Source organism: Canis lupus, chromosome 9 (assembly GCF_003254725.2).
Source record: "Canis lupus dingo isolate Sandy chromosome 9, ASM325472v2, whole genome shotgun sequence".
Taxonomy (NCBI): domain Eukaryota; kingdom Metazoa; phylum Chordata; class Mammalia; order Carnivora; family Canidae; genus Canis; species Canis lupus.
Window position 1 is genome coordinate 8,306,938 of NC_064251.1, and position 26,844 is coordinate 8,333,781.

The 26,844-nt window shown below is 48.0% G+C and overlaps 1 long non-coding RNA gene across 2 annotated transcripts; it reads left to right on the forward strand.

Moving 5' to 3' along the window:
• The first annotated feature begins 375 nt into the window (after positions 1-375).
• Positions 376-19,440, forward strand: LOC112672733 (uncharacterized). Of its 2 annotated transcripts, XR_003144457.3 has the most exons (3): positions 376-581; positions 5,113-5,841; positions 17,769-19,440. It is a non-coding gene; the product is annotated as an uncharacterized LOC112672733 (long non-coding RNA). The 2 variants fall into 2 exon arrangements; XR_007412830.1 differs by lacking the exon at positions 17,769-19,440 and having other exon boundaries at positions 5,113-8,695.
• Positions 19,441-26,844: the final 7,404 nt, after the last annotated feature.

The window sequence follows — 26,844 nt, forward strand, 5'->3', positions numbered from 1 at the left end:
GATTTTCCATGAAATATCCCCCTTTGCTGGCAATCCCTTTTTTACCAAGGAAGCAGAACTAGGATTCCAGCAATGAAGTCTGGGACCGTCTGCTGCGGTCTGGTCTGATCCAGTTGGCGCTGGGATATAATCAGAAAGAATAAAACCAGGGTGGAAGAAATGTCTGTGCATTTTGTTATAAAAAAACCCTCCATTCTGGTTAAATGCAAGGCACGATGTATCAATCAGCCTGGGTCACTTAAGTTAACAGTGCAGACTTGGTTTTAATATTGGTCATGGTGCCTGAGAGTCATTTCATTAGTGTCAGTTTAACAGTTGGATACATGGGCCAGGGGTAATATTAATGATTACTCGTTAGTTAAGTGGACACGGAGCTCTTGCATAAAATGCCAGCGGCGCAGATCCATTCCCAGGGGCTGTTTCCGGCAGGCGCTACCCTCTGCGAGCTGCGGTGGGCCGAGTGGGGCCGTGGGTCTGGGTGAGCTGGAGCTACCAGGAGGACGGCTTACGAAGGATCCCCTAAACCCCAGCAGGCCTGGCTGGGCCTCACCTGGAGCTCGGCCCAGAAGGCCCCTGGAAAGGTGAGCTGCCGCCCCTTTGGGGCTGAGTCATTGTCTGAGCAAGAGCTCTCTCCCCGGAGCCAGAGAACAGCTCAGGAGGCAGCTCCCTGGGGTCCAGGAGAAATGCAGGGAGTGGCCCCCGGGCCTCTCTCTTGGGGAAGAAGCCACTTTTGCAGCCTGGGATGGGTTTCCTGTGCCAAGATGGGAATGCTCAGCAGTGATTTATGCAGACATTTATAGAAAGCATACAGGTTTGTTCATTCATAAAATAGAAGAACAGCATGTTTTTGCTCTGGCAGGGCTCTGGGGCAGTTCTCGGGGTAGTGTGGTTGATTGTAATCATTTCTGGAAATGCCCTGATTAGCCGTGGTGGGAAGGCCAAGGTTGCATGTGAAAAGGCCACAAAAGGAGCCTCAGTACAGGTCACCTGCCTCCCGGAACACAGCTGATCTGAACTGGTGGTAAGAATTGCTTCCCTCCCCTGCTGCCCTGGGCCCTCCCCTTCCCTCGTGCCTCCTCCAGACACTCTTCTACCTTCCAGAGCTCCCTGGCTGGTAGGGGGCTGCGGCCAGGGCCGTGGGACAGGAGCACGAGAGGGCCGCCTTGTCGGAAGGGCATTCTCTCTGGCTTTGTCTCATCAGTCGGGCCAGGGGGTCCTAGGGAGCCTGACCTGACTGTGGACGCCGGCCCAGTGGGGCTTCAGGCCTGGGCCTCCCTGAGCAGCCAGCGTGCTCGGTTGAGCCGACTGGTGACTCACCACACCGGTGTCTTCACCACGCAGTCTCGCCCGCGGGCCTCGTGGGTGGGTGGGCAGCAGAGAACCAGTTTTGTCAGAAGTCAGAGACCAATAAATAGTGATTTTATTCCAGTGTTGCTCTGGCCTCCCAGCTCCGAATGCCAAGTACTGTGCAATGGGTTTTGGTGGTATATGTGCCACGTGACAAGCGTGGCAGGCGGCAGACCTGGATTTTTTAAGTGAAAAACAGAATCCGGGCTAAAGGCAAAGTCCTATCTTTTGTGTGTCTTTCGCCATCTACTCTTGAGCCAAAGGCTCAGAACCTGGAGGTGTGGCCCAGATGAGACCTCGGAGCCTTTTGTCCCTTGAAGGGTAGGACCAGCCATACGTCAGCCACAAGACTCTCCAGAAAGACCATGAGAGCCATGAGTAGGGCAAGGGGAACGCAGGCAAAGAGAAGGAGAAGTGAGAAGGGAAAGACAGGCAGGAGCACCATAGCCTGAGCAGCTCAAACAACACACACTCACCTGCTGGAGCTCCAGGGTCAAGGTGGCGGCAGGGCTGCTTTCCTCTGAGGCCTCTCTCCTTGGATTGCAAACGGCTGTCTTCTCTCTGTGTCCGCTCAGTGCACACATGTCCCTATCCTACCCTCCTCTTCTTACAAGGCCACTAGTCAAGATTAGACGAGGATCCACCCATATAATCTCATTTTACCTTCATTACTTTGTTAGAGGCCTTGCCTCCAAATCCAGCTCTGATTCCCGCAGACCGGGGGATTTCTCTGGGCTCGACTGAGCAAAGCACCCCTTGGGAAATACATTGTCTAATTTAACCATAACACAGCCCTGAGGTGGAGGTATCCTTAGGCCCATGTAGAGAGGAAATCAGCTTGGGGGACCTCAGGTTGCAATAAATTGTTCTCGTTGCCTGACTTCCAAGCTCCATCTCTTAAGCGAATGAAAAATAAAAGGCCATGGGAGGGAAAGAATAAAAAGAATAAATAAAGTTTACATGGGGCTGGCATCAGAAATCCCCCTGCAGGCTCCCTGTGGGTCTTCAGTGTCTTCGTTTTACTGAGGTGGGGGGAATCCGAAAGTCAGGGTAACTCGCTGGTCCCTGCAGTCCTGTGATGGGGACCAACATCCAGCCAGTGCTGCTGAGCTGATTAGGAGCTCTTAGTCTCCTAATCTGAAGGCATTGTCTTCATTCTGACCCCAGAGAGAGGGATACGTGGTGTCACCTGAATGGGTTCCCTTCAGCTGGGACACCTGGAGGCCTCACTCGCCATGCTTCGGGTATCATTCCTGGACAGCTTCCCTGGTCTCATCCTGAGGTTGCTGCATTAGGGCTCTGGCTTTATGATTATTTTTTAAAATTTGTATTTATTTGAGAGAATGAGCAGTGGGTACATCCCACTGTTTGCTTTTGGACATAGCCATATATACCCTGCCTCATACCGGGGCCTGGACTGGCCTGAGACCCTCAGAAGGCTACACTTTTGTGAGTGTGAGGTGAGTGGGGGTGAAGAAGAGCCCAGAAGTACATGCTTGTTTTGGTTTCCTTCCCATCTACAGATATCAGCCAAGTCATAGAGTGGTCAGGGAGCTGGTGTCCAAATGCCCAGTTGTGTGACCTCAGACAAATCTCTTGATGTCTTGGAACCTCAGTGCCATCATCTGTAAAATGGGAGTAAGAAACCCTTATCCAGATGTGTTCTATTAGAAGATCGTGTTGGGAGGGGAAGGGTAATAGTACAAAGAATTAGCTCCGTTGCCAAAAATGGGGGTGGTAATAGGGACTCTTGTATCCAGCCTGCTAAAAACTCACAGAACTCCACAAAAATTCCAAGAATGTGGCATTTTGAGCTATAACGGTGCAAAGAAACAGTACCTTCCCACCTCTGCCCTGTGCCTCCGAACCCTTTAGCCTCGGCTCCAAAAAGTGTCTCTGAAAGGGAACAGCAAAGGAGCATTTTCTGTAGTCATTTCTTTGACTGTTTCTTAGGCTCTTGTTACAGTTTGTGTTAAGAGGGGCTCGTCATTTCTCCACAAAGCAGATTCCTCTCCCCAGAACATTGGAAAGCCAAGAGGGGGCTTCCTCTTGCTTCCCCAAAACTCTCCTGCCATCCCCAAGTCTTCAGCCGCCTCGTGATCACAATGGAACATCCAAGCGAATGAGGTCATTTTGGTACCTATTTAAAAAATGATATATATTTTAAAAAGGATGGGGGCAGTCACGAAGACACAGAAATCAACTTAAAGGAGCACTCCCCTTGGCCACACCTGGCACAAATTTGACCCCCCACCCCCACCCCCATGATTTAGTATGGGAAGGAATGATTATCTTAGCTCCAGCTGCTCTAACAAAAACACCAGAGACTGGTGGCTTCCACAAACAACCTTGATTCCTCACAGTTCTGGAAGCTGGGAAGGCCAAAGTCCAGGCACCAGTAGATTCAGTGTCTGGTGAGGACCTGCTTCCTGGTTCAGAGATGGCCATCTCCTTGCTGCGTCCTCAGGTGTGGAAAGAAATGGAGGGCTCTCTGGAGCCTCCTTTTATAAAGACACAGATCCCATCCATGGGGCTCCACCCTCGTGACCTAATCCCCCCCTCAAAGGCCTCTCCTCCTAACACCATCTCACTGGGGGTTAGGATTTCAACATACGAATTTTGGACGCGAGGGGACACAAGGACTCAGTCCATAAAAATTATAAGCCATTAAAAAATAGGAATTTGTGAGTCCATGCTAATAATATCGATAGATGAATGACAGATAATGGATAAATTGCTAATAGCATTCTGAAGGCCAGAGGGTAAATGTGGGGGGAGGCGGTAAAGCCCGAAAACCACCATTTTGAAACCATTTGTTATTTTAACCATGGAGACTTACGGGTTATTGGTTATCTTAGCAGAACCAACCCATCCTGTCTTATCCTTATACACTATGTCTTTGCAACTGTGGTTCCCTCTACTTAGAATATTCCCCTTCCGGGGTACCTGGGTGGTTCAGTGGTTGAGCCTTTGGCTCAGGTCATGATCCCAGGGTCCTGGGCTCCCCACAGGGAGTCTACTTCTCCCTCTGCCTATGTCTCTGCTTCTCTCTGTGGGTGTCTCATAAAAATCTTAAAAAAAAATATTCCCCCTCTTTCTACCTGGCAAATTTTTATTTTTCTTCCATTGCCCTGTCGGGTATCAGCTCCTTGCTAATGTCCTCCAAAGATAGAATGATGTGTTCCAGGCCCTGCTTCCCTTTGGCCATGCAGCAAGAATTTATTGAGCACCTGCTATATACCAGACACCACACGGAGCATACACCGTCAGCACAACCGAGTCCCTGTCTTCCTGAGGTTTTCAAAGGAGGTCATTGTGCACACAGCCTCAGTGTCCTTTCCTTGGCAGAAATGCCATGAGGGTAGAACTCAGACTTAGCCTTACTTCTATTTCGACATCTGTCTACGGAGTAGGTGATCAGTAAGTATTTGCTACAATAGGGATGTTCACGCCCTCTCTCGCGGGTCTCCAGCCCTGATTCGTAATGCTCATGTGTACAATTTGCACATACTTTCATGGCCCCTGTTTTGTCTCCTTTCCTGGAGGAGGGCCCCTCGGGAGCCTGGCTGTGGCTTCTGGTTCTGTGCGCATTGGGCCTGGTGGTCAAGGGGGAGCTGGATGCGAGGTAGATGTCTGTGGGGTCACTCTCACTCACACCTCGTTGGAACGGGGCTGGAGATCATCATCTCAGTCCAGTACCTGTAATTACTTATGCAGAAGATGGTAAGCAGGTGACCCTGAAATTGAAGGCTTTCCATCTTGCAGGGCCACCATTGCGTCACGGGCTTGTCTCGAAGAATGAACAGTGGGCAGAGCTCTGGGGCCAACTCTCGATCTACTGGTGCATCTGTTCGTCATTTGGCTGGTCCCTCCCTTGTCTGGCCTTGATGCCCGGATCTACAAAATGGGGTGTTGGACATGGATCTTGGCTTCTTTGTGTCCTGAAAGGTGACATCGGTGGGTCCAGGTCGGACAACTCCAGAAAGACTTCGGAAAGACCACCGTGGGGGAACCTACACGTCTTGCACCATTCGAAGGCAAGAGGCAAGGGCCTCCCTGGCCTGATCTGAGCCCTTGGACACACCGTCCTATGGCCTGTACTCCTGGGAACATTTTTTTTAATTTTAATTTTTTTTTTTTTTTTTTGTGAAATAGCACTGCTTCCCAATCCCAAGAGAAAGATCTGGCAAAAGAGAGCCATGCACACTCACCCTCCCCTCTGCGTGGGGGTAACACATCAGTAGGCGCTCTAACGAGCCAGCACCCCTCCCTAAAGCCATGGCTTGTTTGCTTCTCCTAGGAGCCTGGCACCGAGCCCGAGATACTGTCATTGTCTTGGGGACAGACGCCCCTCCCCCAGCACCTTAAGTGGCCCCGGCTGCCAGGTTGGGCGTCTTCTCCCCCAAAGCAGGCTCCCACCCTGGGAGCACCTAGAGCCTTTCCTCCATCCCTGTGGCTGCAGAGGGCCGCATAAATGTGCTCAGCTGGCTCTGTGTGAGTGTGTGCGTCTTTCGGTTTCAGAAAGTTCTCAGGCTGGGTTGGTGGGGGATGATCTGCAGACACTTCATTCACAACTTGTTGTTGGTTGGTTTTTCTCTTGCAAGGGAGGCGGGGGTGTGGCTGCAAAATAAATCTCAGGGTTTTTTCTTCTCCCCAAAGAAATCATTGTGTTGTAATGCAGGGAGAGCCCAAGCTGATGACATTTTTATGGGGCTGCCTCCAGTGAAGACTGTAGTGTCTGCTAGGGCCATCCGGAAAGCCGGTAGATCTCTCTCTCTCTCTCTCTCCCCCCTTTGCCATCGCCCGCCCTCTTTCTCTCACAGCAATACAACTTGAGCTCAATACTTGTCTAGAATTCTCAGTGGGGCTACCTAGGCCAAAAGGGGGTGGGGGTGGGGGAGATGACATCATATCCTCACCAGCCGATTGGCTGCTCTCAGTCTTCAGGAATGATATCATCTCTGCTTCTGCCTCCCCATCCCCCTTTACTTCCAGTCCTTTCCTGGCCAGGCAAGCCCCCCTCCCCAGCACCCCACCCCAGGACACCCCGTTGCCTTGGAGACCACGAGTTTTCAACCTCGTTGTCTGAAGGAATGGTAATTCATTATATGTCTGACATGGGGGTGAGGGTACAGGGAGGGAGACCCGGGCTGGACGGTTGTGAGGGGAGGTTGTGGACAAAAAAAAAAAAAATAATGAACAAAAATATGTTTCACGCATGAGAAACTGTCAAAGATGGTGGAGAGGGAAAGGTCATTGCAAACAGCGTTTGTGAAATCAAAAAATGGAGACAGAAATCTAAAAAAAAACAAGTAGTGGCTGAAATATGGTTGAAAATACACCCCCCCCAGATCCCCCCACCCCAGACAGCTCATTAGGAAAGTTTTGGAGAGGGAATCACAGGCGGTCTGGGGCTGTTGTGTTATCTTTGGTGGAAAGGCCATCCCCTCGTTACCCCCTCCCTAGGTGTATAATACACTAAGACAGCGCTCTCCTCCCACAAGCTTTGCTCAGGGAGCAAGCCGTTTCTTGCAAAAAAAAAAAAGAAAGAAAGAAAGAAAAGGACCAGATAAGGATCCACCCACAGCCTTACAGCCTTGGTGTTTTGGGGTATCTCCAAGAATGGAGCACCAGTGCCTTGGTTTGAATCCCCAGGAAACCAAGGCAGGAGTGAAGAATCCCCTGTTGAGATTGCTTGCTTATGTGTGTGTGAATTATCCGTAGATTCCCTGTCTACATGGGTCATATTCACTAGGGGATAATTCAATCTCTGATTTCCCTGGGGCAGTTTAAAGGCAACGTACAAATTCCCTTTGGTCCTACCCAGTCTCATCTCGTGTCTTCTTCACTCCCTTTCCTCCGCAAGGCTACTTCTTCTCTCCAGGTGCTGCTGATGTCTATTTGTGGTTTCCCCTATGTTTGTTCAGCATTTGTTTTCTTGTCCAGAACCTTCTTTCGAGCCAGGAATTCCAGATGTGCGGTTTAGAATATTGACGGGGCACCTGCTTCCTTTGATCCCTACTCTTCACTCCTAAGCCTCAACTGCTGCCCCTTCTTTGGTTTTCTCGGTCCCTTACAGGGAATTTTGAATTGATAGTGGTCTGGCTCAAAGGAATAAAGCAAATGATGAAGACAGGCATTAAAGACGTAGTTGCCGAGCAGTAAGGGGAGAGGTCTATAGGTTCGTTTTAGGAATAGACACCTCTAGATGTGCTCGCGTGCGGAGATTGATGACTTTTTTCCTCTATGCCTAGAACATACGGACAACTCGATAAAAGTTGGGTACCATTATCTTCTTAGTTTTTTCATACAGATTTTTTCAGCTAAAAAGGTATTTTAAAATACCAGGTAGAAATGGACAAAAACTATATCTATATAAATATACATACACATAGGAATGTGTACACGTGCACATACGTATGCAGGTCTGTTGCGTGTGTGCGCAGATATGTGATTGCATTTCCTTATTTCTGTTTTTGAAGTTTCCAAATGTTTTGCAGTAAGTAGGTATTACAAATATAATTGGGGGGGGGAAGCTATTTAAAGAAATCAGTCATTGGGCAGGATGTTCCAAAGGGCAGATGAATATAACTCCCAAGATGAAGTAACCGGATGTCTGTCAACTCGGCGTAGCAGAGAAAACAAGGTATGCGTTTGTCCCCACTGGGGTGGTGACGTGCGCATCACTGGAGTCCTGTGGCTTCTCTTCCATTTTGCCATGGCCTAATTTCTCAGCCTCAGAGGGAAAGCAAAGTCACTGAGTACTAGGATGGAGGTGATCTTGGGCAGCCTTCTGATCCTCCCCCCTCCCATCTAAATTGGACATTTAATGGCTCGTGAAAAGTGAGTATTAATCTGAGATTTACACAAGCTGTGGCCTCGGAATCCACATGGCCAAAACCAAAGTCATAATTTCCCCAAACTGCCTCCTACCACCCCTTAAAGTTCCCTTGTCTGCCCCCAGAACCACTATTTTTGTCCAAGCTAGAGAATTTGGAGTCACTTTTGATTAATCCCTAAATGTCAGTCTCCGAGAGATCTGTCAAGAACAGTTTGTTTTTCCTTCCAAGCCTGTCATTACTTTCATCCTTTCCAACTTCCCGCTGTGCTAATCCAATCCATCCTTCAACCTCCAGCTAAAATGCCATCTCCTCCATGAAGACTTCCTTGATCATTCTCGCTTTTGCGGATAAACATCTGACCTGAATTCCAACAGGATGAACACACTTTACTTGTACCGTCCACCCTGGATCATGCAGCCTTACTTTGTGTGACGGATTTGACATGGTTTCCTACCTAGACCATATGTCTTTAGAGAGCAGAGATTTAATAAAGTTGTATTATAGGAGCTTGATAGAATTTATTGATGAAACAAGAGGAAACCTCTCTTGACAAATCATGCTGATGTTTTACCTTCCTCCCTTTATAGATATTTTGCCAAACACCTGATCCGAATGGTTACCTAATTGGTTACTTTTTAACATAAGCAAACTTTTCTGTCTTGCATTTCCATTCAGTCTGATTTCTTATATATTCATTCTTACTGCAATTTCTTATATGTTCTATTGAAAATTAATTAAAATTAAATCAACCAAAATCTACCTCTAGATTTTAAGTATTCTCCTAATAAACAGTTCCAGATTCTCTCAATTGATTTAAAAAGCAGGATAGTCTAATGTTTAAGGCTGTGGATTCTGGAGCCAGACTGCTTAGATCTGGGGAGTCCAGGATGGCAGCCTCTAGCCACGTGTGACTACTTGGATTTAAATACATTAAAATTAAGTAAAATTAAGGGTTCAGTTCTTTAGTCACACTACCCTCAAGGGGCTCAATAGCCACATGTAGCTTCCATATTGGAAAGCACTGATGTGGGACATATCTACCCTTGCAGAAAGTCCCGTTGGATAGCTCAGACCGGATCCACATGCCAGCCCTGCCGCTCACCATTTGCATGAGCTTAAGCAGCATGTTTGGCTTTCTAGGCCAATTTCCTCACTGTGCCTACCTCCTTGAGTTATTTGAGCCTCCTATGAGTTAATGCATGTAGAGCACTTATGTCCAGAGCCTAATGTCCATGATGGTTAGCCATGGATCAATCATAGTTAACCATGATGGTCTGTACCAGTCTCCTTTCCCAGCTGTTGACTCATCTCCATGACTTGAACTCTAGTCCATGGGTCCATATCACTTTTTTCATAACCACATTCTCACTACCTCCTGCCAAGAATTTCTCTCTGATCTTCCTTAAAAACACAGCATCATCTGTCCAGAAACTCTTCAAGAAGACCACCTTCTTACTCACTTACATTTCAATTACTCTATAAAATCACAGGCAACCCCGGGAAGTGAGAATCGCTTTATGTTGGACCCTCATGGCCTTCAGGCTAAGCTCCTGGTCTTGGTTACAACTCACCCAGCTCTCCCTCTCCCTTGGATCTAGGGCAACGAGTAGAGACGCTCGAGTGTCGCTGAACTAGGCTGAGCATTCTTCACTGGTGACTTAATGAGCCGGCATGACTAAATGACCATTAGCTGGATGTTTGTGTGAACTGCAATAGAAAAGTTCCTCTAAACTTCCTGAAAAGGAAGATAATCTATCTAAATAGCTTCCTGTCTCTCTGCTGCCAAACAGCAGCAGAAGCAAAATAGACTCTCCAGCAGTGAAATATTTAGCACGTGGGGTGCACTCGGCCCCTCCCTGTTGGAAGAGGGAACCAAGCAGTGAAACCAGTGAGCCTCCAGGTACTCCCACATGCCTGAGACGTTTGGCAAGTTGCCTCTGGACGGGATATTGGAAGACGTTGGGGGGTGTATGGAAGGTAGGGAGGGACATGGGAGAGATGGGGTGCCTTTGAGGCTCCTATTGCTCACCTTGACACGGTGTCATCAGGGCCTGGAGCGATCTTTGCTTTGGTTCTTAGAAACCTCAGTTCATGTCTTAGCAGGACGGTGAAGAACAGATTGCTTCCTGCCTCCTGGACGACAGCTTCCAAGCCTCTGTGCCTGTTGCTCTGGAAGACCTTCCCATTGCTATTGAAAACATGTTTGGGGGGCTTGACTTTAAATAGAAACTTACTTAACACAGCCAAACTACAACCCAGATGACAGAAAAGCCCCTCTTCCATTTGCCATGGTTGAGTGTGGGCACGTAGAGCTTTCTCAGAAGCCCACATCGTGTGCCCCTCCGATTCCTACTCCCTGAGATGTTTGCAGCGGGGAGAGGCAGGTGGTGGGAGAAAGACAAAGCGTGCCCTGTCCGTGCTGCCCCCCTGGCGGCATCCCTGGGGACTAGCTCGTGCCATCTGCCCAGCTCCATGGGCTCAACTCTGTTGGAAATGGCCCAGATGGGAGCTCTGGGTTCCTCTCTCAGCACCCCTCCCCAAGCACCCTCTCTCTCCTCTCTCAGCACTCCTCCCCAAGTACCCTCTCTCCCTTTCTCTGACGGTGGCTGCACCAAGCCCCATCAGTGGCTGTTCTTGAGATCTAGACCAGAGGTTCGTAAACTTTTTCTTAAAAGGCCAGAAAGTGACTATTTTAGGCCTTGCAAGTCAAGAGGCAAAGTCAGAGTTCTATTACACAGGTACTTATACAACCATTTAAAATCTAACACTTTAAACATTATGAAAAAAAAAAATCCCCCCCTCCCAAACCAAAAAATAAAAACTTTCTTAGCTTGAGGGTCAACTGAAAGCAGGTGGTGGACTGGACTTGGCCTGTGGGCTATGGTTTGCTGACCTCTGATGCAAGGGGGAAATGGTGATGGATAATTGTGGCTTCCTAGATGACTCATATTAACTGAGAATTTATTGTGTGTTAGATATCATTCTGGATATTGGGGACACCTCTGAAAAGCAAAACAAAGTCAAACACGGGCTATGTCCTCAGGGTTCACTCTGTAACAGGGATGATAGGAGACAAATGCAGAGGAGCAGACGGGCACAGAGACAAGGTTGTGGAAGGATCTCCAGCCCAGTTCTGGGGAGGGGGAGGGGTGTGGTGTATGTAAAGGTGTGTGTGTGTGTGTGAGAGAGAGAGAGAGAGAGAGAGACAGAGAGAGAGAGAGAGAGTAAGGGGCTCTAGAGAGGAAAAGAAACAGCATCTCAGTTTAGGGGATTCTCAAGCTGAGTCTTTCGGACTTCTTAGATTAGAGGCCGAGGCAGAAGAGCAGGGAGGCAGGGTGTTTCCGGCAGAGGGGAATGCACAGAGGTGGGAAACAGCACAGGATTCTGGGAGCAAGAAAAGCAAGAGCGACACTGCAGAGTGGGCCACGCCAGCTGTGCGCGTTGTGCTCTGGTGGAAGGGGTCACTGGGGGCCTCACCTATGTGCTGGGGACTTGTCCTCCATCATCAGGGCCTCAGACACAACCCTGAGGTGTGCTTGTGGGATTGCCTAGAGCAGTACAGAGGAGTTAAGTGATGCACAAAACCCTACAGAGGGAAGATGGGGATGCATTTGGATGGAAGCCTGTGTGATCCTTATGCTAAACCACCCTCTGTCCCCTACGACCATCACAGAGCCACCAGACTCTATGGCTGTCCCTTCAGTGGCCCTGCCAAGCACAACTCACAGGGGTTTTGTCAGGAGCCCTGGAGCTCTAACTCATGAGCCATGAGTGGCTAGCGGCTGCCATATTGGACCGTGTAGACCATTCTACAGGATGGCACTGGTCTACAGGACCTGAACTGTGTTTCTAGCTTGGCTTTGGGGAGCAGTTTGATAACAAGAGAAAGAAGAAAGAAAGAAAAAAAGAGAAAGAAAGAAGAAAGAAAGAAAGAAAGAAAGAAAGAAAGAAAGAAAGAAAGAAAGAAAGAAGGAAGGAAGGAAGGAAGGAAGGAAGGAAGGAAGGAAGGAAGGAAGGAAGGAAGGAAGGGAAAGAAATAGAAAGAAAGGAAGAAGGAAAGAAAAAGAGAAAGAAGAAAAGAAAAGCCAGCTCTTCTTTACAAAACGGGCAGTCCCTCGTGATGTGGGAATGTCAGGGCTTCTCAGTGAAGTGAGCAAGACAGAAGAGAAACAAATGGAACTGAGGTGAGGACTTGGTGTTTTCCCCAATATTACTAAGCAACCGTGTCCTAAAATCTGCAGAGCCAGCGACAGCATTTTGTTTACCAGGAAGAAAACACTTGAAAAGGAGAATATTTGGCGGAAATGCACTTGGGATTAGCAGGGTTTTTTTTTTTTTTTCTCTTTCTTTCTTTCTTTCTTTCTTTTTTTTTCTTTTAATGCTGTTTTGTCTTTCTTCTGGGTTGTTCAAGGTACTGACCTAGTGCTTAGCCCCCTTTGCCAAGAAACTCCTTCCCGGCCTAATTAGCCTGCGGTATTGTGTGCAGGGCTGAGGAGGAGGGAGGGCCCCTCAGCCAATGGGGGCTGCAGTTGGCCCCGGGGAGGTGGGGGAGTGGGGTGCCGGGCTGGCCATTAGATGCCGAGGTCTTGAAAATCCCTCTGTAATTAATTTTCTCCTGCATTAATTAGAGAAATGTTGGAACGGGTAGGAGAGGGAGGGGTTTGTTGCCCATGGGCTTCTTTTCAGGGTGACTTTTGGGTAAGATGGTAATCTGCGGGGGAGTGGGAGATGTGGCCAGGGGTTTCAGGAGACCCCCCTGCCTGTGGGAGGGGGATCCAGTTTAAATCGGGGCTACCAGGAGACAGGTGCTGTATTTTACCTCGGGCTGGATGATGGTAGGCACCTCTTCCCAAGCCTGGAGTGTCTGTGGGCTCATGTGTGTACACACACACACACACACACACACACACACACAGAGGGATCACTGCTTCTCCATCATCTGCCCACGCCCTCGGAATACACAAACATTCAGCCCAATTCTCTGCCAGGTGCCCCAGTGCCCCCTCTCCCTTGCCCCACCCCACAACTAGAGGCCCTCGGATGTAAATCAGAGCCCCACTCGCCTGTATCCCCCTGGAATGACTCCATCTGGGCCTGCACAGAAGCTGCGGGTCTTTGCCCTGTGCCCTTTTCTCCCCAATCTGTTTGAAAGAACCAACTATGATCACCCACCTGCAAGTGAGTTTCTAGCCCCATGGAGAAAGACAGCCCTGAGAAGATTCTAATAAAAGCTTCTGGAATCTTCCAGCCCACAGACTTTCTATCCCGAGTCCCAGTGTGTTGAAAATGACGTTCGGGGAGGCAGGAAGCCAGCACACTTCTAGAATTCGATGCCAACTCCCTGGTCCTGTTAGCCGCTTTTATGGAAATTTGAATTGAGCCCAGCTTTTTCTAGACTCCGGTCCCGTATGGATTTTATTAATTCCACCCATGGCTTAATAGTTGTGTTCGAGCTGGTGGGCCACGTCCAACGAGCAATAACCCTACGTCTTCAGGCCTGTCCCTGGGGCCAACACCATCAGCGACTAGGTCGATGGCATTATCCCAGAGGGGGAGGGCCAGCTCCAGGCTGTTACTGTTTTCATAGTGGTCAAGCCAGGGCCTCCGACGGAGCCGTTCAAGCTCTGGACTCAAGGGCAGGAGGCTTCCTCATTGGTCACCACCTGAAAGGAATAGACCTTCAGTAGGGAGAGGTGTCCCAGGACGGACGGGCCCGTTGCTGGACTAGAAGGAGGTGGCGTGAGAGGAGGCGGTGGCCAGCTTACCTGGCTGAAGTCCTTTGACTCAGCTCTCTCTTCCGCTATGGGCCGGGCCCAAGCAACTGGACCGTGGCTCCCAGCCATTCCCTGTGCAATCATTATTGCCCACGGAGCGCACGGCTTCCTCAAACCCTCCAGGCTCCAGGTTTCTTTGTTTTAATCTTTTTTTATTTATTTTTATTTTATTTATTTATGATAGTCACACAGAGAGAGACAGAGAGGCGAGACATAGGTAGAGAGAGAAGCAGGCTCCATGCACCGGGAGCCCGATGTGGGATTCGATCCCGGGTCTCCAGGATCGCGCCCTGGGCCAAAGGCAGGCGCCAAACCGCTGCGCCACCCAGGGATCCCCTCCAGGTTTCTTTGGTAGGAGCTCAGCGTTACCTCCCCGGCTCCATTCCCGGCTCATCACCAACAGGCCACCCAGGGGTGGGAAGATCTTTGACCCTGTTCTGCTTGGCCCACGTGACCCATCCTTCCCTCCAGGGGAAGAGAGAGGGCAACAAAAGACACCAGGAGCTCGTGGGGCAAGTTCTCAGCTGGAAATGGGGCTGGGAAGTACAGGCCGATAAGAGCAAGATGGAATCTGCTGGAAGCTCTCTGCGCCTCTGGGAAGCTGTCCGTGCCCTCTCTCTCCCTGGGCCCATCCCCGCCGCATTCTTCACAGCAGCTGTTTCAACTCTTCTCCTCCGTCCTCAGGCCTCTGAATCCACCCCCATCATTCACAGCGGGTGACCTCACCTCCGGCTCCACGGAGATGATGAAGCCACCGGTCCATCCGGACTCCACATGGCCTGAGAGCCCGGCGGTGCAGTGGGGAGGACCTGGGCTTCAAGTGGGGCTCCACTGCCTTCACGTTTTGCTCGTGGGCAATTGACATCGCCTCCCTCAGCCTCAGTTTTCCTGCCTGTAAAATGGGTGGCAGCGAGGTTTCCGCTGATGCATGCAACTTGCTCTTGCACGTAAGCGGGAAGTAGCAGTAGCTATTAAGTGTCGCCAATTGTGACAAACGGAGGCCACCTCCATCCCCACCATGCACTCCCTCAACTTAACAGCCACCTTTGAGTCACGGCCTCACTTCCTCGCACGCCCCCCCACTCTGGACCACGGGGAGTCCTGCCTCTGGTGATGGGAGGCCTCTCCCCTGAAGCAGGAGCCCTCTGCTCCCATGGTGTCCCTCCCCGTGAGCATCTCTGGCCTCCAACGCCCTTCCCCCCCCATGCCATCTGGTGGGTGCAGGCTTCACTTCACTCCCCGCAGTGCTCGCCTTCTCTTGATCATTCCCTCAAACCGCAGGCCCCTCTCTTTCCTTCCTTTCACTCACAGATCTGTCCAGAGAATCGTCTATGCTCCTTGACACCACTTCCTGGCCTCCCACTCGCCCCCACCCCGGGCCCACTGCAATCTGCCTCCTGCCCCCGCTGCTCTGGCGGCCTGGCTCTTTCCAAGGTCTCTCCGATGGCCCTCCTCCAGCCCCCTCGGTCCTCGGGGAGCAGCTGGCTCTGGCCATCCCAATGGTCATCCCCAAACTCTCTCCTCCCTGGCCGTCCCTGCGTCCGCCTCTCCCTGGATCCTCATTTCTTTGGCTCGTGACTCATCAGCATCTGTCCGCGAGCCCCCCGAGTGTCATCTTGTTTGTCCTCTTCCTGGGTGGTCTCACACACTCCTTCTTCAGCCACGATTTTACCCAAGAGTCTATCAGGTCCACATCTCCAGCTCTGACCTCCCCGGTGCTCCAGATTCGCATTTCCAGCTCCTTGCTAGTTCTTCTCCATGGAGTGTGTTGCTCACCCCGTGGACCCAACTCATCTAATACTAAAATACCAGCCACGGCCCATGCTCCCTCCTTCCCTCATCTACCAACTACCAATGTACAGGAGTTGGCGAACCCGCTTCAGGCTGGGTCGTTGATCTGTTTCCTTCTGTTTCCATTGGTCCTCTGCCTTTGGAGACTCTAACTTCCTGCCCAGATACTCGAAGTGGCTTTTGAACGGATCTCTCTGGGGCTAGCCTCTTTCTGTCCTGGTTTCTTTCTCTCCGTTGACAGCAAGGTGAAAAATTAGGGTGGCTCATCATTCATTGTCCCGACACAAACACTTTGTGAGCCAAAGGGAGTTCTAGTAACAATGACACGGCCGGGCCACCCTGGGCAGGCAGCGATGTGGGTTCACCCCATTAACAGGACTTTCTGATGATGCCATTTCCTGGTTTTGAAATCTCACGCCACCCCCCCTCCGCAATAATAAGGTGTAGCCTCAGCACAGTGCTCGTGGGTCCCTTGTGAGCTGGGCTTCTCGGTGACTTTGGTCTCCCCTTCTTTCTGGGCCCTCGCTCACCTGACTGAGCAGCCCACCTGCATCATTGCCCGAAGTGCTTTGTCCCTCTCTGTCTCTAGTCTGTGTTCTGGCCATTCCCCGGACCAGAAGCCTCTCCTGCATCTCCAACCCTGTCCCTCAAGGCTCAACTGAAATGTCACATGTCCCCTCCCTCCCCTCCGCCCCAGAAGCCTTCACGAATACTACTGGCTTTATTGAATCTCTCCCTCTTCTCTGTTCTGACAGCACATGACACAACCATTTTGCGCATAAATCTTGCTCCCTAAATATCCAATGCTTGGGGATGGCTGGGGATGGGGGGGCAGGACCAGGTGCCTTTCCTCCCTGCATCTCTCGGAGGTATTAGCACCATTCCTTGCTTAAAGAACTGAAAAGGGAATAAGATGTTCCATCCTACACTGTGTTGGGCGTTCACATGTGGTCCCTTGTTCCGACTTTACAACTCTGTGTGACGGATCTCATTGTGCCTCCCACCCCCACATAGTTCTTTTTCTTCTTCCCATGGAAGAAAGATAAGGCTGGGGAGATTAAGTAATTCACACAGCTGGGAAGTCATGGAACTGCATTGCTACAGAAAACCATGTCTTCTGTAGCAAAAATGCCTAAGAAGCAGGCTGCATGAATCACTTCTAATCCTGCGGCCTTTCAATACACCATGGTACTCCCAATATTTGTTTATTGAACAAGATTTAATAAAAAAAAAAAAGAGGGCCTGCTGTGCAACAGGGCAGGTCACAATGGGCCAATTCCATTCCCTTGTTCTGATGAAACAGTAATCAAATGCCTCTATCCAGGGCAAATCGAAATAGGACCTACATTATGGTCTTTAACAGGAAAACATGTCATAGATGGGCAGCCTAGTGGACAGGTAGGTAGAGGAGAGGGTTTGGTGTAAGTATTTTCTGTGTTAGTGATGATGTCAGAGACATTTTATGAGCAAAACAAGCTACTGGGGCTTTTAATTTTTTTTCTTTAAGATTTTATTTATTGGGCAGCCTGGGTGGCTCAGGGGTTTAGCGCCTGCCTTTGGCCTAGGGTGTGATCCTAGAGACCTAGGATTGAGTCCCACATCGGGATCCCTGCATGGAGCCTGCTTCTCCCTCTGCCCGTGTCTCTGCCTCTCTCTCTCTCTCTCTCTCTCTCTCTCTGTATCTCTCATGAATAAATAAATAAAATCTTAAAAAATAATAAAAAAATTTAAAAAAGATTTTATTTATCGATGTGACAGAGAAAGAGAGAGAGAACACAAGCAGAGAGAGCTACAGAGGGAGAGGGAGAAGCAGACTCCATGGTGAGCAGGGAGCCCAAAGTGGGGCTCAACCCCAGGACCCGGATATCATGACCTGAGCCGAAGGCAGATGCCTCACCACCTGAGCCACACACGCACCCCTAATTTTTTTAATTAGGTGCCCCCTAATTTTTTTTAAATGCAAAATCTCTTTGTTCTCTCTTCCTTTATTACTGTCTACTTGTCCGGATGGCAGAGTCTCTGTGGAAACCCGGCTGACACCAGTGCCTGTCTCCTGGACTCACAGCCTGGACTCAGAGTTAAGAGAAAATATGGCAGTCAGACTGAGCCAAGGCAGGGGAATCAAAACCAAGAGCCAGAAAGAGGACTTTGGGAGAAGCCCCAGATTATGGTTTTTTTCTTTCCACTTGGGCCGTTTTTACTTGGTGGTTCACAACTTGACATTTGATTTGGTGACATTTGATTAGGGAAACGTGACAAGGTAATAAAGAGCCCTGGAATGTCACGTTCATCTTACAACCTCCTGTCACGTCATCGGGTCTGATATGCAGGCTGCTCTGAGATGCCGTTCCTGCCTCCTGGACAAGTGTCCAGTGTCTACAATGGTTTAGATAAGGTGTCTCCATTGGAAACACACACCAGGAGTTGGGGCAAAGAAAGACAGGTGGGAGTGAGGAGAAAGACTGTTAATACCGTGATGGCCTGTGTCTCTGCCAAGGTGAGTGTGAAGGATTCCAAACCCAAAAAGGGAAATTGCAGAGCTTCGTATTATACATATGTGTACATACAGGTGCATCATATGCTCTCATCAAGGGTTCAGTTTGTCTGTCTACAAAATCAAGCACCCCACCACCACCACCACCAAAAACATCTCTTTGCACCCCCTTTGAACATTGCTTGGGAAGCAGCTGATGTATTGTCAACCTCCCAACCCAGGGACCAAAGGAATACATAACAATAGACCTAGGACTCTGGAAGGTTCTACAGCTACATGGATGGCAGAGAGTGGAAATCTCAAACCAGCTATCAGCTGTGCCAAGTCTGCAGCCCCTCTGCTGTCAGCACTTAGACTTCTGGCTTTCTTCACTCCCCACTCCACCATCTGCATGAAGGGCTGAAGTGGGTGGTGCCGAGCAGCCTCCCTGGAAGGTGGTGCTGATGATGGGGTAGAACGTCTTGCAGTGGTGAATAGGCAAGGCCCGTGAAGAGTGCCCTTCGCTGACGGCTTCTGAATCAAGGTTTCAGATTGACTGACTCATCAGGAGAATACAGAAGAACGATGCCTCAACCAGTTCTTCTAGAAGTCTCTCCAGGTATATTTGTTTGAAACTATAGATTTTTTTTCTGAGGCTGGGAGAAATTCACATCGTCTAGGCCAGGGGTCTGCAACCAAAGCTATAGGCTAGAGTGAACTCGCTGCCTAATTTTGTAAGTAAAGTTTTATTAGAACACAACCACGCCCACTTGTTGACGGATTGTCTATGGATGCTTTTTGCCATACAACAGCAGAGTCGAGTTAGGGGCAACAGAGATTGTATGATTCCCCAGAGCTTGATACATTGGCTATCTGGCTCTTTCCAGAAAAACTCCGCAACCCTTGATCGTCCATTGTTTCGGTTCTGGACAATGTGCTATGGCAGGACAGCAACCGTGCTAAGCCACCTGGAAACATATATAAGGCCACATAGCTCTTTTTTTTTTTTTTTTTTTTTTTTTTAAGGCCACATAGCTCTTAAACAATTTCTTTTACCTATAAAATTATGAAGAAGAAAATAAAAAGTCACCCGCAATTCTATCACTGTCTAATAAGAACTGTTACTATTTTGCTGTGTTTGCATCTAGCCTTTCCCTGTGCACATATAAAAGTATAAATCTATGTAATTATGCAATTAAAATCCTACTGCGTTGTTTTGTGTCCTGTTGTGTGTGCTTGTGTTTCCCAGTTTATGGTGACCACTCTGCAAGTCCTTGAATATGCCTTGTTAACATGACTTTTAATAACTTGTTAATATGTGCCACGGCATCCCTGAACTTCTGGGTGGTTTTACTTATTCACAAATCAAAATACCGTGTGCTAGAACAAATCCCACGGAGCAGAAATCTTTGTCCGATTCTTTGATTATTTCCTTGAGATAGATTCCCAGAAGTGAAATTACTGGGTAAAAGGGTAAGGACAATTTTCAGGGTCTTGATAACATATTGCCAAATTGCTTTCCAGAAAGACTGTACCAATTTATGTTCCCACCAGCAATGTACGAAATTGCCGCCTTACCCTACTCTCACCAGCATGGAGTACTATCATTTTAAAAAGTTACCAAATTGATAGGCAAAGATTGCATTTTGTTGTTTTGATTTGGATTTCTTTGATTACCAGTGAGGTTAAACATTTTTTTCATCTGTTAAACACTTCTTCATATGTTTATGGCCAAAGGGAATCTTAATAATGGTCTTCAAGTGTGCAAAGGGGTTATTTAGTAGATTGGGACCAGCTGTTCTGGAGGAGAAACTGGAAATGTTGAAACTTGAGCAAGAAAGCAATCGGCTGAAGGTCCTTCAGTGAAGGATGATCCCGAGAGTGGTCAAATTCTAATGGAAGTCACCATGCTGCTCAGAGCCTCTTTTCTGCAGGTACAAGGGAGAGGACAACAAGTAGCTACAAATCATAGGGTGCTTACAAGTGCTGGGAGCACTGCTAACATTTACGTATATTTGCATTTTAATGCTCACAACAGCCCTAGGAGAAGTAGGAGACTTGGGCATAATTTATTATTAAGTATCCGAAGCAGGACTGAAATCCTCACCCCAAACCCTCGTTCCATAACCTTTCCTGCACTGCCTCTGAGAGAATCGATTAAACGAACATTTCCGGCTGAAGAGTTTTGCAAATTCTTCATAAACAAAATGAAGGAAGCGTGAACCAAATGTCCCATTAAGACCTCAGCAAGAACTCTCCTCTCGCACACAAATGGCGACATAGTTGTTTGCTACCAAGAACTCATTCTCTACTCTGAGGTTTGTGCTTTTTAATTTTTGCTGAATGCCTGAGCTTGCATTGCTGGGCTTGGTTCTTTCTTTTCTCATCTTTGTCTTCTGTCCCCACCCTGCTCCAGAGGAGCCACAAATAGCAGGTGTGTGCCTCACCATGAACTGTCATCCTCAGCAGCACATTGGCCAGTCAGGCTATGCTTTTCTCCTTCTGCGTCCTCCCCTGGCCATGGGGATGGTGATCAGGGTAATGAAAACCCTCCATGGGCTCTCCTCCTCTCCACCACTCAATGGGAGCTTTGTCTTTGCAAAGAACAAACCTGAAACCCATCCGGCCATGGCAATTGTTGTCTGTGGACTCCTGTGCCATTTGGATTCTGACTCTGTTAGAGATCTTGTAATTTAAACTTCTACTTGCTTATTAGAAATTCAAGGAAATCATCTAATAATATTTTAAATCTAAGGAAAAGCAGGCAAAGCCTCTCCTCCCCCCACCCCTTCTTTTGCCCATCCCTCCCCTTTCCTTTTACAGGTGATCTGAGATCCGGATTCTATACACGGTGATGGGAAGTTACTCATCTTCAACAAATATGGTGAATTGCTCAGGTGAGCAATGTCCAGGGTCACAAGGACAGGATGGATGGCCAGAGTTCTTTTATTTCGGGGGAGGAGCTGAGGACATCAAATCTAAGCCCTTGGTTTTTCAACTGAGAATTTTAGTAGCCTCATCTTCTAGAAGCTTGGAGTTCTTTATCCTGTGTGGTCCAACATAAATTATTGCTCTGAGAAACAATGATCCTTCATCTTCCTTACTTGCCCATTTCTCAACCTCTATCTCTGGACTGCTGGCCTTCGTGAACCCGTGTGTGTGTGTGTGTGTGTGTGTGTGTGTGTGTAGGGCATGTATGGAGGGAGGAGCTATGTTTTATTCACTTCCTGTTGAGATGACAATTCAAGCATCGTCGTTTCAGTAATGGGCTTGCTTCTGCCCTCCTCACCTCTGAGCACAGAAGTAGCCTGTGCTGCCTTCATCAAGGAAGAGTAGCTCTACTACTATAGGAAGAGCCAGAAGATCTAGGTCACTGTGGCTCTGCCCTGGTTTGCTGTGGGAGTTGCTTCCACCCACTGGGTTCACTTGCTTCCCTTTTACAATGAAGGGGTTTTGGCCACCATAGTCCATTTCACCTCCCAATGCCTGTATTTTTGCTGTAGGGAGCCATTTCCAGAGTGGCAGGTGACTTGTGTGTCCACTGTTAAAGTGCCAGACTCCTTGGCACTCCTCCCTTAAACTCGACCTTTCCCAGCTCTTTCATCTAGCCTTGTCTTCCATCTGAATGGTGAAAGCAAGTCCTAGTGATGGCTTGGGTGCATTGGTTGCATGAAGGATAATCCTCTAGGGGGTGGCTCTTCAAGCCTTGTCCAGGACCAATAGCATCTCATCACTTGGGAACTTGTTAGAAAGTTCTACTGAACCCAGACCTACTGAATAAGACACTGTGGGGATTGGTCCTAGCAGTCTGAGTTTTAACATCTAGGGAATTTGAATGCATGCTCAAGTCCCACACCCACTGCTCTGGGCTAAATCTGCAGAGGTCAGCAGGAGAATCCAGACACATCCCAGGTCCTCTCTGTCCCACCAAACACTAGAAAAGAAGAGGGACAGGATCTTCTGTCTTCCAGTGCTTGGGAGGAGAACCAGATCCTGTTGGAGAGATCTGGTATTTTCTAAATGAGCTCAGGCTCTTTAACACTACTTCCCGCCCCCCCACCCCGCCCCGGAAAAATGGGCTTCTCCTCACTCTGGGGTGTGGCAGCAAGAGTGTTTGGATTTGGGAAAACAGCTGCCTAGGGAATGAGGATACAGTAATCAAATGGAGACAATATGGTTTTCAGTTGGCCACACAATTTAATATTAACTGATGGGTTAGCAGTTAATCATGATTAATATTCCTTTAACATGTATTATCTCAGAAACCTCAAGGCATGGCTGAGTTGAAAGGAATTGAGGTGCAGAAGTAGACACAGCGTATGACCCCATAAGCAGATTTGATGTTGAGGCATCCTGACTCCTTGTTCTGGCAATGAAGGTGGTCATGCCAGGGATGTCCTTTTCTTTTGCTGCAATTAAAGTTGCTCTCACAGGAAATGAGTCTACAAGCTGCTGACTGTTAGATCCTTAATACATAAAATGTTATTTATCAAATGTTTGTCCGTGGATGTCTCAGTACAGAGCACTGCTAAAAACAACCAACCAGACAAACCAACAAAACTTCCCAAATAAACAAAGAAGGTCTTACAAAGCTAAACATGGTTTTACCATGCAACCCAGCAATCGTGTTCCTGGATATTTACCTAGCTGATTTGGAAGCTTATACCCTGCACACACATATTTGTAACGGCTTTGTTCCCAATCATCAAAAACTGGAAACAACTGTCATGTCCTCCAGTGGGTGAAATGGATCAAGAGACCTCGGTGGGTACATATAATGATCAGTGGGATACTATTCAGTGGCAAAAAGGAATGAACTATCTCAGGCTACACAAAATTATTGGTGGATCTCACATGCGAATCGCCAAGTGAAAGGAACCAGTCTGAAAAGGCTACATACATACTGTGTAATCCCATTTTTATGATATTCTGGAAAAGGCAAAAATATGGATAGCAGAAACAGAGAAAAAAAAATCGGTGATTGCCAGAGGTTCAGGAGGGAAATAGAGTTAAATAGGCCAAGCACAGGGGAATTTTTAGGGCGATGGAACAATTGTGTTCGATTCAGCAATTGTGACAGTGTGCATTTGTCAAAACCCATCGAATTTTACAGCCCAGAAAGCAAACCTTAATGTATGCAATTGAAAAAAGTTATTTTGGGGGACTTTGCCTAGGTGGCTTGGTCGGTTGAATGTCTAACTTGTGATTTTGGCTCAGGTCACAGTCTCATGGGTTGTGGGATCGAGCTCTATGTCGGGCTCCATGCTCAGTGGGGAGTCTCCTTGAGGTTCTCTTCCTCTGTTCCTCCCTCATTGTACTCTCCCTAAAATAAGTAAGTAAGTAGGTGAGTAAGTAAGTAAGTAAATAAATAAATAAACAAATAAATAAATAAATAAATAAATTTTTAAAAAATAGAAAGAGGGCAGCTCGGGTGGCTCAGTGGTTTAGCGCAAACTTCAGCCCAGGGCCTGATCCTGGAGACCCAGGATCGAGTCCCACGTCAGGCTCCCTGCATGGAGCCTGCTTCTCCCTCTGCCTGTGCCTCTGCCTCTCTCTCTCTCTATGTCTCTCATGAATAAATAAAATCTTTAAAAAAAATAGAAAGAAAAATTTAGGAGGTTGGAGGATTCTAAGATGGATTGTGGTAGAAGAATCTAACCATGATGGAAACATATGCAACCATCTCATGGAAGCGTGAGGGAGGGAAAGGTATGGACCTACCTGACTTTGGAAATGTCTCTGTAAAACTAAGGGCAAAAGGAATGGCCCATTATGGTACCATGATTCACAAAATTGGTTCCCACGGAGGCATGGGTTAATAGTTCTCATACTGCTACACATGTTTGCTGGAACTGAGCATGTAGGTAAATGGACAGCAGATGGTGGGAGCCCAGGTTCTCACTGTTGGAGCGGACTTCTCATTTAAGCAAAGGGAGGAGGCTAGAATGACCCATGTGGTAAAGGATTAGAGTTGGAAATATCAGTATGAACTCATGTTTAGCTTAATAGAGATACAGATGTTTATATACGGAAACATTTATAAATGTGTGTGTGTGCAAATGTGGATTGGTACATGTTTCCCACTCTGTCTGTTGAGAGGATTCAGAATTAACATCACCACACTACCAATGAGCACACCGAATCCCCTTTGTTTCTGGTCCTACTCTTCAGGAAGAAGAACCCGGGCTCCTTCGAGAAATGGCTGATTCCAGGGCTGAGGCAGGAAATATCCAAGATGAGCCTGGAGCATCTGTAGTGCCAGAAAGTAAGGGAATGCCTAAACTCCAAACAAATAAAACAAAACAAAAACCAAAACACACATACACACAATGATGAGGGTATGTCAAAGGAACACGGGAACCAAAATGAAAGAGCTCTCAATGGCCAAAGCTGAAACAATTTGGGCAAAAAAATAAATAATGTGGTATTGGATTATAAACCAAGGGATAAAAGAAATATCCATGAGTACACACTGATGTAAATAAATGACTGAATAAATAAATACATGGGAAAGACTGTTCTCTGTGTAGAAGAATTTCAAATAATTTATGTAGATACTGTACCATCAAGGAGATGGGACCTAGTGACATTCCCCCCGAAAGAGCACGGTCAGGAAAGGAGGGGAGGGAGGGGACTTCACAGTGGACAAACCTGATGAAGGCTACCCCAGCCAGGAGGCCCAGGTCACTACTGACAATAATAAAACATGTCAAGAGCGTAGGCTTGAGATGATAGGATGAGGATGGTACTTTACCTCCATGGTTTTCTTTCCCCAAACTTGTAACTCCAGTCTTACCATGAGGAAAACATCAGACAAATAAAACCGGAGGGAGATTCTGCAAAATATCTGACTGGTACTCCTCAGAACTGCTAAGGTCATGAAAAAAACAAAAAACAAAAAACTGAAACTTGAAAACCTTCATGGCCACGGAGCACATGAAGAGACGCGGTGACTACATGTGATGCATGTGGCAGCAAAGGGACATTGGGAAGAACTAAAGAAATCTGAAAAATGTAAGGGTTTCATTTAACAGTAATGCATCGATATTGGTGCATTAACGTACCGTAGTAACAGAAGATGCTCATAATAGGGGAGACGGGGTGGGATTGTATGGGAGCTTGCTGTACCAACCCCACAGTGCTTCTGTGGATTGAAAATGATCGGGATCCCTGGGTGGCGCAGCAGTTTGGCGCCTGCCTTTGGCCCAGGGCCTGATCCTGAAGACCCGAGATCGAATCCCACGTCGGGCTCCCGGTGCATGGAGCCTGCTTCTCTCTCTAACTGTGTCTCTGCCTCTCTCTCTCTCTGTGTGACTATCATAAATAAATAAAAATTTATAAAAAAAAAAAAAGAAAAAAGAAAAAAGAAAATGATCTTGGAATTAAACGTTCACTGGAAAAGACCCGAGGAGATTCTGGTCTTTGAGATTCAAGTCAAGGTCACAGACTACTGATGGGGAGTCATCGTAGAATACTGAGAACAGATTTGATATTGAACTGTGAACAAAATGAGGGAATGAAGTGAATACAGCCGATGTCCAAGTAAATATGTCAGCTCGCATAAGGTCCATGACAGCAACAGCTCATCAGTCTCTAGCTGCCGCGACCCCAGTAGGCGAGGGCATGGGTTGCTTGCGTGTGTGTCCCGGGGGAGTTGCCAGTTGAAATACGGTGGTCAGAGAAGGTGGTGCTGAGCAGATGACATTCAAGTAACCCACCTGAAGGATAGAATAAGCCAGGTACCTTTGGTGGGATGGCATGGAAGGGTCCTGAGCTTCATGCCATAAAGATAATATTTTCATTCATCTAATCATGCCAGGATTTCTTTTTCTTTTTTTTTTTTTTTTAAGGCAAACTGGATTTAAACAATGAATAAGTGTTCTGCCTTCTGGAAATGATCATACCTGTAATAGAATTTAATGAAGGGAGAAGTAGTTGGAGGTTGGAGAAATTCAACAAAGCTTTGAAGACAGCTGAATCCTGGGAAGGAAGGAATGGGAAGAGAGTGGGGGAGAAAGACGCACGCTGCATGGGAGGATGTGGCAAGAATGCACAAAGCAAGAGGGCAACAGGATAGGCCCGGGGGCCTTGGGAAGGAAGGCTGCCAGTTTGGGAAGGTGAAAGATGACAAAGGGGAGTTGGAAGTCAGTGAAAGTTCTTGATTTTGGTGTATGGAGCATCAACGTGGTGTCCGGGGAAATGTTGTCTTGACAGGAGGAGATGGAAGGATTGGAGGGATATGGGAGGACCAGGGTCTTTCTCGAGAAGCTGCTAAGGTGTGTGGATGAAGGATGCAGGACGCTTCGCCTTGGGGGGTGGCGGTGAGCTTGGAGAGGGAATGGCAAGTGGGGGACTAACTACTGAACAGGGCCAGGGAGCATCAGAGAGCTGCTGGAGACCGAGGGGTCAGAGGTGAGGCCAGGGCTTCTGCAAAGGGCTCTTAGAATTGGCAAGAGGAGGAGGCATCTGGTCAGCTCAGTCGGTAGCACGTGTGACTCTTGATCTCAGGGTTGTGAGTTCAAGCCCCATGTTGAGCGTGGATCCTACCTAAAAAATAGAAGGAAAAAATTTTAAAAACCTGGCAAGAGGAAGACAATGGCAATAAATATGCTCTGTC